This window comes from Pelophylax lessonae (assembly GCF_965119305.1).
Source record: "Pelophylax lessonae genome assembly, chromosome: 2".
In the NCBI taxonomy this organism is placed as follows: domain Eukaryota; kingdom Metazoa; phylum Chordata; class Amphibia; order Anura; family Ranidae; genus Pelophylax; species Pelophylax lessonae.
Genome location: NC_138769.1, coordinates 152791510 through 152803582, shown reverse-complemented (window position 1 = coordinate 152803582; position 12073 = coordinate 152791510). Strand labels below are relative to the sequence as shown.

Below are 12073 nucleotides of genomic sequence, written 5' to 3'. Positions count from 1 at the left end.
CATTAGTGTTACAAGGATTCAGGTGTGAAACGGGAGGTGTGTTAAATTTAGTTTTATCACTCTCTCTTTCTCATGCTGGTCATTAGAAGTTCAACATGGCACCTCATGGCAAAGAACTCCCTGAGGATCTGAAAAAAAGAATTGTTGCTCTACATAAAGATGGCCTAGGCTATAAGAAGGTTGCCAAGACCCTGAAACAGAGCTGCAGCACGGTGGCCAAGACCATACAGCAGTTTAACAGGACAGGTTCCACTCAGAACAGGCCTCGCCATGGTCGACCAAAGAAGTTGAGTGCATGTGCTCAGCGTCATATCGAGAGGTTTTCTTTGGGAAATAGACGTATGAGTGATGCCAGCATTGCTGCAGAGGCTGAAGGGGTGGGGGGGGGGTCAGCCTGTCAGTGCTCAGTCCATATGCCGCACACTGCATCACATTGGTCTGATACAAGTCACAAAGCTGATATATACTGCAGATGAGAAAAGCATAATTTTGGCTCTTGCTGGTGAGCCTTTTTGTGCAGCACATATTTTATGATTAGCAACCATGGGACCGGTATAGAATGTAATGCTTTCAGCATTCTGAATGACAATGTTACAGGGCTTGTTTCATTCTAGCATCTGGTGAGTGCATTTGAATGGTGGAGGGAGAGCACAGTGAAGAAACCTTTGGTAACACACGAGGCGTTTCATTCTTTGTACCTCACAGCTGTTTTTTGGCTCATGTCTGGTGAGTGTACTGGCACTCTGTGTCTGTCACGGGAGGAATAGTTCTGAATGTAACGAGGCAAACAACTGACTTTTGATTGCTACACACAGCTCCGTGATGTCGTCATGGAGGAGTGGAAGAGGACTCCAGTGGCAACCTGTGAAGCTCCGGTGAACTCCATGCTCAAGAGGGTTAGGGCAGTGCTGGAAAATTTGGCCACACAAAATATTGACACTTTGGGCCCAATTTGGACATTTTCTCTTAGGGGTGTACTCACTTTTGTTGCCAGCAGTTTAGATATTAATGGCTGTTTGTTGATTTTATTTTGAGGGGACAGCAAATTTACACTGTTTTACAAGCTGTACACTTAATACTTTACATTGTAGCAAAGTGTAATTTCTTCAGTGATGTCAGGCGAAAAGATATAATAAAATATTTACAAAAATGTGAGAGGTGTACTTCCTTTTGGGAGATCCTGTATATATTTTTATTGGCATAAGTCACACAGGATTCTCACGGATACAGTGGAGAAGAAGCTTGTGAGTGTTCTCTGGGTTTGGTAATCCTGGATCAGGGTCTGGCGGTTGAAGACTTCAAAAGGAACTCGATGGGAAGAAATATAGGTATTCACAAGCACACCAAGATTCATCAATTTTGTTCAAATGTTTTTTTATTAAAGAAAGATCACATCACAAAGCAGTATAGTGCAACTTTTCAAAGCCACGCAGGACCCCTTTGTCAGGCATGTGAACATCACAACGAAGGGGTCCTGCGTGGCTCCGAAACATTGCAATACACTGCTTTGTGATGTGATCTTTTAATAAAAACAGTTTGGACGAATTTGATGAACCTTGGTGTGCTAGGTTGCAAAATCACTATAAGAGAGGCCTGGCCAAAGTTCAGTGCTCCTGATAGGAGACAAAAAATAGGCATACTCCCATTAGGAGCGGTGATCCACTTGAGAGACTGCGCTCCATGTTGGAAAGAGTCTTTATTCATAGGACTGGGAGCGTAAGGACAACTGAGTGAGTCTGGAGGACTGGGGGAGTTGAGGTGACCAGGCGAGTCCAGGGGACTGAGGGATTCAGTGAGTCTCGGTGGAGTGAGAGAGATCAGGATGCCAGAAGATCCCATGCTGAGAGGCCACTGAGTGGGCTCCTTCAGATAGATTCTGTAAAGAAAAGCCAGGAGAACCCTGAGAGCAGGGAGAGCTAGGTCTGAAGGATCCTGACATATGCAGGTGGGCATTTTCATTATCTTTTTTGATAGTGAAACCCCCCTGCATGGCCAACCAATTTTGTGAACTTTACTTTAGTTCTGTTTAATAAAAGTGGGCAACCCCTTAACTACAGTTCAGACTGGTGTGGATTCTACCACTACTACTGGCACATCCTCAACTGAGCTAAACAAGCCCTATATTCCATACTTTTTCTAACTCTATTATATTATAAAAGTGCAGAGAATTTTTGAAGACCCCTTGTGCATATATTATATATATATATATATATATATATATATATATATATATATATATATATATAGCACTGCCAGATTTAACAATTTTGATAGTTTCAGGTCCTTACTTTCTCCTTCCTTGGCTCACTTCAATATTCAGTCCAAGGGTATTTTGGTTGTTTTGTGTTTAAATATGAATTAGGGATAGGAGAAGGGAATAGTGGGATACTCCAGATGGTCCACAATGGTTGAGGACTCCTATGTTCAGGTACAGCCAGGCTGCTGAATCACCCTGCCACCATGGGTAAATTTGGATTAAGTCTCTTTTCTCTTAATAAGAGGACTTGGTAAACTAGCAATTCTCTTCAGGACAGTCTCATTAGCATCCTCTTTCTCTTCACTGCTGACACCTATCCACTGACTATCCTACACGTGGGGTGGCCCCCCTCAGGTCAGGCCCCTTGACACGATTCCCTGTACTCACAATACTGTGGTCCTAAGGTCTCCAGTGTCTCCCCGTCAGTCAGCTCTCCTGGACCTCTGGGTTCAGCTTCTCTCATCCGTTTCCTCAGGACGACCTCCTGCGACCGCATGCCACTGCTACAGAGGAGGCAGCCGCCCCCCTCCCTCCAGGACTTTGCTCTCCAGCCAAAGACCTTGCAGCACATGTACTCCTGGCTTTTATACAGTATCCCAGAAGGCACCGAGACGACCTGCCCCCTGCCAATCACCATGACTGTAACAAAGAATATGCATCCATTTTTCAGGTTTTCTCCCACTGTCTAACATGCCTCCCTATTGAACCAGTGTGAAACACTTCTCTAGACACAATGAATTGCATACTGAGAACATTGAGCAGACCCTACTAACCAATCCTGCTCTCTGATAGGCAGAGAACAATACAGGTTTACCTGCAGCCCCTCTGGTAAGCAGACAAGGCTCAAAACTACACTTTCTCACTTGCACCTACCTAGGATGGTGCTAATATTATATTATATATATATATATATATATTTATTAAATATTGCCTGCATCTTCTTTGCAGGAAACTTCTTTCACTTCCTCATTTCTCATTTGCAAAGATGCAAGAGAAATTTGACAAAAGGTTTAAAACTGTTCCCTACAGCCCTTTAACCTTTACACTACTTTAACCTTTACACTACTTATGTACTTTAACAGTAAAAGCCTTATTGGTTGTTGTATGGCTATAGTATTCTGTCTGCCTCAATTGCATGTCCACTTATTTTCCAAAAAGCTGCAGAATCTGAATCCCGATTACCTTATAAAACAATCTATTTTACTTTTTTAGGTGACATTGGCCCTTTAAAGCTCTCAAGGAAACTAGATCAAGTAAAATGTTGATTTAATTAGAAGCAGAATTCTCATGCATGTCAAATATGAGGGAGACTCCCTGGATTTCCTGTTACTGGCCAAGTTCTCTCTCTTTCAGAGCTGAAATGTTTAACAGATCAGTCCCATACACTGTTTATTATTGAAGCTCTCCAACAGGTCACTGAGGATAGAGCAGCACTGCCTATAAAACTCTGGACGAAGAAGAGGGCTCAAACAGGGGCAGCTGCTGCTTAAAGCGAACCAGTTCGCAACTGGGATACAAGAATCCTAGAAAAGATTTACATTTGTTCCCTTATTTATCTTCACATTTTGGCAATTTAATTCTTCTGGGAATCAGAGGTAAAGTGATGTCTAACAGTTTCTGTCATGTCAACTACCTGAATCCATACGCTCCTAAGTGTACATATCGGCGTTGAAAGAGCACCATAGTCAGGAAAAATGTACAGAACAATGGGGTTCTATTACCCAATACTATCATGCACACTACTAATCTGGAGGAGAGTGTGTGAAAGCAAGCAGGTTAAAGAACATGTGACTTTCATCAATCAAGCTTGTGCAGTTATAAGAAATTAACGGTATACAGTGGGGATCGAAAGTTTGGGCACCCCAAGTAAAAATTTGTATTAATGTGCATAAAGAAGCCAAGGAAAGATGGAAAAATCTCCAAAAAGGCATCAAATTACAAATTAGACATTCTTATAATATGTCAACAAAAGTTAGATTTTATTTCCATCATTTACACTTTCAAAATAACAGAAAACAAAAAAATGGCGTCTAAGAGGCATACAATTGCCTATTCTGAGGGTGCTCCAGTCTGGTCACATGATCAGCTCCCAGCAGTGGTTTCCGAGGAGAGGAGGGACAGCCGACAACAGATTCCCCATAGCCTATGGGTGGCTTCACCTCACAGGCATTTCAGCGGTTGTCAGTGATTTCTCCTCTACTCTGAAGCCAGCTCCTGCAGAGATCATGTGACTAGACGGGAGTGCCCTCAGAATACACAAGAATAAGCAGCATCCTTTCACAGGATAAATATAATAGTATCTGGAGGTAACCCCACACCAAAATTATATATATTATATATATATATATATATATATATATATATATATATATATATATATATATATATATACACACACACACACACACACAGTGGGTACGGAAAGTATTCAGACCCCCTTAAATTTTTCACTCTTTGTTATATTGCAGCCATTTGCTAAAATCATTTAAGTTCATTCTTCTTCCTCATGAATGTACACATAGCACCCCATACTGACAGAAAAACACAGAATTGTTGACATTGTTGCAGATTTATTAAAAAAGAAAAACTGAAATATCACATGGTCCTAAGTATTCAGACCCTTTGCTCAGTATTTAGTAGAAGCCCCCTTTTGATCTAATACAGCCAGGAGTCTTTTTGGGAAAGATGCAACAAGTCTTTCACACCTGGATTTGGGGATCCTCTGCCATTCCTCCTTGCAGATCCTCTCCAGTTCTGTCAGGTTGGATGGTAAACGTTGGTGGACAGCCATTTTTAGGTCTCTCCAGAGATGCTCAATTGGGTTTAAGTCAGGGCTCTGGCTGGGCCATTAAAGAACAGTCACGGAGTTGTTGTGAAGCCACTCCTTCGTTATTTTAGCTGTGTGCTTAGGGTCATTGTCTTGTTGGAAGGTAAACCTTCGGCCCAGTCTGAGGTCCAGAGCACTCTGGAGAAGGTTTTTGTCCAGGATATCCCTGTACTTGGCCGCATTCGTCTTTCCCTCGATTGCAACCAGTTGTCCTGTCCCTGCAGCTGAAAAACACCCCCACAGCATGATGCTGCCACCACCATGCTTTACTGTTGGGACTGTATTGGACAGGTGATGAGCAGTGCCTGGTTTTCTCCACACATACCGCTTAGAATTAAGGCCAAAAAGTTCTATTTTGGTCTCATCAGACCAGAGAATCTTATTTCTCACCATCTTGGAGTCCTTCAGGTATTTTTTTAGCAAACTCCATGCGGGCTTTCATGTGTCTTACACTGAGGAGAGGCTTCCGTCGGGCCACTCTGCCATAAAGCCCCGACTGGTGGAGGGCTGCAGTGATGGTTGACTTTCTACAACTTTCTCCCATCTCCTGACTGCATCTCTGGAGCTCAGCCACAGTGATCTTTGGGTTCTTCTTTACCTCTCTCACCAAGGCTCTTCTCCCCCGATAGCTCAGTTTGGCCGGACGGCCAGCTCTAGGAAGGGTTCTGGTCGTCCCAAACGTCTTCCATTTGAGGATTACGGGGGCCACTGTGCTCTTAGGAACCTTAAGTGCAGCAGAAATCTTTTTGTAACCTTGGCCAGATCTGTGCCTTGCCACAATTCTGTCTCTGAGCTCTTCAAGCAGTTCCTTTGACCTCATGATTCTCATTTGCTCTGACATGCATTGTGATCTGGAAGGTCTTATATAGACAGGTGTGTGGCTTTCCTAATCAAGTCCAATCAGTATAATCAAACACAGCTGGACTCAAATGAAGGTGTAGAACCATCTCAAGGATGATCAGAAGAAATGGAAAGCACCTGAGTTAAATATATGAGTGTCACAGCAAAGGGTCTGAATACTTAGGACCATGTGATATTTCAGTTTTTCTTTTTTAATAAATCTGCAACAATGTCAACAATTCTGTGTTTTTCTGTCAGTATGGGGTGCTATGTGTACATTCATGAGGAAGAAGAATGAACTTAAATGATTTTAGCAAATGGCTGCAATATAACAAAGAGTGAAAAATTTAAGGGGGTCTGAATACTTTCCGTACCCACTGTATTATATATATATATATATATATATATATATATATATATATATATATATATATATATTACACACACAAGAGTGGTTGCTGTTAACTAAAATGGCAAAACACTTATCCAGCGCTCAAAAACCTTAGTGAAACCACAAATGGGAGAAACCACCACTATTTAAAACAACAACTTGAAGTTGAGCTGCTGCTGTAATCCCTTATACATGCAAAAAAGGAGTGTCACATCATTCACTTCTAATGCCAATGGCAGAACTTTTGAAATTAAGGATTTTATGCCATACTGGCGGATGAATGGTTAAATTCAGACATAGTCATTAAGTATCTGTGCATAAGTGGAGATCCGTGCCGTGTGCCCACGCCCTCAGTAGCAGTCGTGATGACAAAACGCGTCAGAGCGTGAGCATGCGGTCTCCCTACAGAGACACCAGCTCAAACTTACGGAACTCGCCGCCGACAGTCTCTGGATGCATATTATTTCGTGCTAGTGTATATGGACTTATACTAGTGGGTCTTTGTGCTTAATGCACCTGGTTTCTCTTCAGGCCCCACCAGGGGATCATTATAATGTGTTTAGAAACATACTAGCGCTGCTGAGTGTTATTGGTACAGGTGTGTTCGGTTTGGACACTAGTGTGTTAATGAATTTTTTGCATCCACACCAAAATTGTAAAAAATACAAGAGCATGCAACCTGGCAGGCCAGTATAAGGCAAGGGGGAGGATATGGAGGGAGCACCTCCCCTAAACTATACAAAGCCACATACCCTTAACATGGCATTAGGCACCTTGTCCCCATGTGAATGTCAAGGGCCTCTTCCCCACAAGCCTGGCCGGTGGTTGTGGGGGTCTGTGGGCAGGGGGCTTATTGGAATCTGGAAGATCCCCAGATCCAGACCTCATGTGAATGAGCATTCAGCGCAAGCGGGTTTTTTTTTTCTTTTTTGGGTTGGCAGTGGTGGCGGACGTCGTGATTGACGATAGATCTACACCGGATCTATTCGTTTTCCTAATAAAGGAGTTGTCAAAAATGTGTTGTTTATTATATTGAGGGGGCCGGGATCTGGGGGCCCCCTCATTAAAGGGTGCTTCAAGATTCTGATAAGACCCCTGCCCGCAGACTCACAAAACCACCGGCCAGGGTTGTAGGGAAGAGGCCCTTGTCCCCATCAAAATGTGGAAAAGGTGCTTTGGGGTGGGAGCCCTACTCCAAAGTACCCGCCCATGTTGAGGGCATGTGGCCTGGTACGGTTCGGGAGGGGGGGGCACTCGCTCCCCCCAATTTCCTGCCTGCCAGGCTGCATGCTTGGATAAAGGTCTGGTATAGATTTAAGGGGGACCCAATGCCATTTTTTTTTTTTACCACTTTACCCCCGCCCACCGTCCATACACTGCGGCACTCTGCCTCTGCTGAGCAAAGCGCCATATCCATACATCGCTCGCTCAGCCGCCTGTAGGGGGCTTGTTCGTTCCCTAGGGAGCTAGAGCGGGTGACCGGCGGCTCTGATGGCCGCCGGTCACTCACGAGCTCCCGCAGCAGAGGGAGAAAGACAGACGGCTGATGTAAACACACCTGTCTGTCATTCTCCCTTAGATCATCACAGAGGCTATGCGATCCTGCTATGTAGGATCGTATGTCTCTGTGATGATCTAACAAGCCAGGCCCCCTGACAGTTAGAATCACACCCCTAGGGTCACACTTAACCCCTTGAACACCAATAAAGTTAACCCCTTCCCTGCCAGTGTAATTTTGACAGTAATAGTGCATATTTATAGCACGGATTACTGTAGTAATGTAACTGGTACCCCCAAAAATGTAAAAAATGTCAGTTAGGGGTCTGATCTGTCTGCCGCAATGTCGCAGTCCCTCAAAAATAAATAAAATAAATAAATAAATAAAAAAAAAAAAAACAATAAAAAATTACATAAATCTTTCACGTAATTCGTAAACGCAATAACTTTTGCGCAAACCAATCAAAATACGCTTATTGCAATTTCTTTCACCAAAAATATGTAGCAGAAAACAAATTGGCCTAAAATGTTAAAAAAAAATTGATTTTTACATTTTTTTTTGAGAATTTCATATAAAAAAAAATGTGAAAAATATTTTTTCAAAATTGTCACTTCTTGTTTATAGTGCAAAAAATAAAAAATCGCACAGGGGATCAAATACCACCAAAAGAAAGCTCTGTTTGTGGGAAAAAAAGGACGTCAATTTAGTTTGGGTACAGCGTTGCATGACCACGCATTGTCAGTTGAAGTCACGCAGTGCCCAATCGCAAAATAGGGCCTGGTCTTTGAGCAGCCAAATCTTCCGGGGCTAAAGTGGTTAAACATTTTGGTGTGGGGTTCCCCTAAAAATACATATCAAACCATTTTTTTTTTAAAGTTATTGCTAGCAATGGACATTCAGCTGTTAGCCATGAGTCATCCGTTGTTAAGGTTGTGGCGGCCGGATTTCTGGCCTGCTCCTTAACAACCAGCTATACACTGGTTGTTAAGCACTTGCCGACTGCCAGAAGTACATATACTGCAGCAAGTCAGCTCTATTGCGCGACATGACGTACCTGTACGTCGTTTAGTGCAATAGCCAGTGGGGGTGGGGGTGCGCGTGCGCTGATTGGCCAGAGGGGGAGCCAATCAGCGGGTCTGGCAGACGCGAAGTCCGCCGGCCACCCACGATCACTCCACTGAGAGACAGAATGCCGGTCTGCCTTGTTTACATCAGCATTTTGTCTGGCAGAAACAAAGATCCCTGTGTTCATCTCTTTTAGGAACAAGGATCTCTGTGATCAACTAATCAGTCTATCCTCAGGAGCAGAAAAAAATGCTAATTACAGCTACTAGGAGCTTAAAAAAAAAAAAATGATGGTGTGCATGGAGCCTAATGGATTTTGCAAACATTTATAAAAAAGTAGGCAATAAATATATTTTGGCGTATATGAATTCTTAAAGAGATTCCATGCATTGACCACTTCCCGCCCGCCCTATAACAGATTGACGGCGGGAATGTGGTTGTATTGTCCTGACAGGACGTCATATGACGGCGGCAGGATAATACAGCTCTGCGCACCCCCCGGGGACTGCCTGACACCCTGCATCTCCAATCTCGATAAAGGGCCTCTGACGTAGGCTCTTTACCATGTGATCAGCCATGTCCAATCACGGCTGGTCACATAGTAAACAGGAAGAACCGTTGATCGGCTTTCCTTAGTTCGTGCCTGACAGGCACGAGTAAAGGAGCGCCGATCGGTGGCTCCCCTGACAGGGGGGGGGGGTCGGCACTGGTAATCAGATCATTGATTACCAGTGCAGACCCTCGGGGGGGATGCCACTAGAACCACCAGGGATGCCCACCCATGACCCCAGGGATGCCCACCTATGACCCCAGGGATGCCCACTATGGCCACCAAGGATGGCAATCAGGGCTCAGGGAGCCCCCCATTGCCCTCCCCATCAGTGCTGCCCGCCAGTGCCCTCCCTATCAGCGCTGCCCAAAAGTGCCCATCATTGCCAGATTTCAGTGTCGCCCACCAGTGCCCATTATTGCCCACCAGTGCCCATTAGTGCCCATCAGTGCCGCCCGTCAGTGCCGATCAGTGCCACCCATCTGTGCCCATCAGTGCCGCCTATCAGTGCCCATCAGTGCCACCTATCAGTGCCCGTCAGTGCCACCTATCAGTGCCCGTCAGTGCCACCTATCAGTGCCCGTCAGTGCCACCTATCAGTGCCCACCAATGCTGCATATCTGTGCTACCTATCAGTGCCACATATCAGTGCCACATATCAGTGCCTATCAGTGCCACCCCATCAGTGCCACCCCATCAGTGCCACCCCATCAGTGCCACCCCATCAGTGCCACCCCATCAGTGCAGGAAAAAACTTATTTATTTACAAAATTGTATAACAAACAAAAAAACTGTTTTTTTTTTTTTTCAAACTTTTCCGGTCTTTTTTTATTTGTTTAGCAAAAAGGAAAAAACCCAGAGGTGATCAAATACCACCAAAAGAAAGCTCTATTTGTGGGGGGAAAAATGACATAAATTTGGTGTAGGTACAGTGTTGCATGACCGCGCAATTGTCATTCAAAATGCAACAGCGCTAAAAGGGGAAAAAATGGATTTTTGTAAGAACTTACCGTAAAATCCTTTTCTCTTAAGCTCATTGACAGACGTAGTCTTCTTGATTCTCAAGAGCTGGGTTATGTTGTCTCCGCAGGAGTAGGACTAGGCAGAATGACAAAAACGTTCTGGCTCCACCCTAGGGGGCAGTCCCTGAGGGTATATCCTCCCTCTCTCTGCTACAGGGAATCAGTTCTGTTTAAAGCAGTACAGAGAAATTAACCCAACCCAACTCAATGATAGAGGGGCGGGTACTACGTCTGTCAATGAGCTTAAGAGAAAAGGATTTTACGGTAAGTTCTTACAAAAATCCATTTTTCTCTATCGCTCATTGACAGACGTAGTCTTCTTGATTCTCAAGAGCTGGGACATCCAGAAGCAGTGCCACAAATGAGGGGTGGGATTGACAAAATCAAATCCAATCTAGTAGGCCCAACCGGTGCCAAACTAGAAGTTTTAAAGGCTCATTATAAACAAAGAATGAGACTAAAGAAAAATTTTCCAACGGAAAAAAACCCTCGAGGTAGACCACTGGTCTCCTCAAATTGCGGCCTGCAAAACCTTGCGGCCAAATGAGGCATCAGACGATGCCATTACATCAATTTTATAATGTTTGGAGAAGGTATGCACCGACGACCAGGTAGCCGCCTTGCACACCTGGACCACTGACGCCTGATGGCGAAAGGCCCATGACGCACTAAGTGCCCGAGTGGAGTGCGCCTTAACAGGGAACGGGGGCTCCCGACCCTTAATAGAATAAGCCTGCACTATCGTCTGTCTGATCCATCTGGAAATGGTCGCGGCAGATGCAGGCAACCCCTTTTTGGGTCCATCTGGGATCACAAAAGGTGAATCCGTCTTGCGAAACGAGTCTGTCGTTTTCAAGTATACCCTGATCGCCCGGACCACATCCAAGGAGTGCAAAGCAAATTCCCGAGGATGACTGGGCTTAGGACACAGGGAAGGTAATACAATTTCTTCATTCAGATGAAATTCTGAAACTACTTTTGGTAGGAAGGATGGATTCGGACGAAGAACCACCTTATCTCTATGAACCACCAGATATGGTGAACGACAAGATAATGCGGCCAGTTCTGACACCCTGCGTGCAGAAGTAATAGCCACCAAGAAGGCCACCTTCTGGGACAACGTGGGTAGAGGAATCTCCCTAATATCTTCAAAGGGAGGTTTCTGAAGAACCGACAACACTAAATTAAGATCCCAGGGGGGTAACGGCGCGCGCACTGGCGGAGCCAGATGTCGCACCCCCTGGATGAAATTCCGCACCAAGGAATGAGTAGCCAAAGGCTTCTGAAAGAAGATGGCTAATGCTGAGACCTGACCCTTGATAGTACTCAAGGCCAGTTTCTGCTCAACCCCTTGTTGCAGAAAAGCCAATATTCGACTAATCGAATAAGACCGAGGACGGAACCCCAAAGGTTCACACCATGCAATGTAGGACTTCCATGTGCGATGATAAATCTTTCTGGAAGTCGCTTTCCTTGCTTCAACTAGAGTAGGAATAACTGAAGCTGACAAACCTTTGTCTTTCAGCACCTGGGTCTCAATAGCCAGGCCGTTAAAGCCAGCGATCGTAAAGCAGGATGGAAGATCGGTCCCTGAGACAGTAGATCCTCTCTGAGAGGAAGTCT

General features: G+C 44.6%; 1 protein-coding gene across 1 annotated transcript in view; it reads right to left on the bottom strand.

Moving 5' to 3' along the window:
* The window catches only part of LOC309546498 (apoptosis-inducing factor 3-like), a gene marked incomplete at its 3' end in the record, with an annotated part of 218559 nt that overhangs the window by 82635 nt on the left and 123851 nt on the right, over window positions 1–12073 (bottom strand). The window lies entirely within an intron of this gene.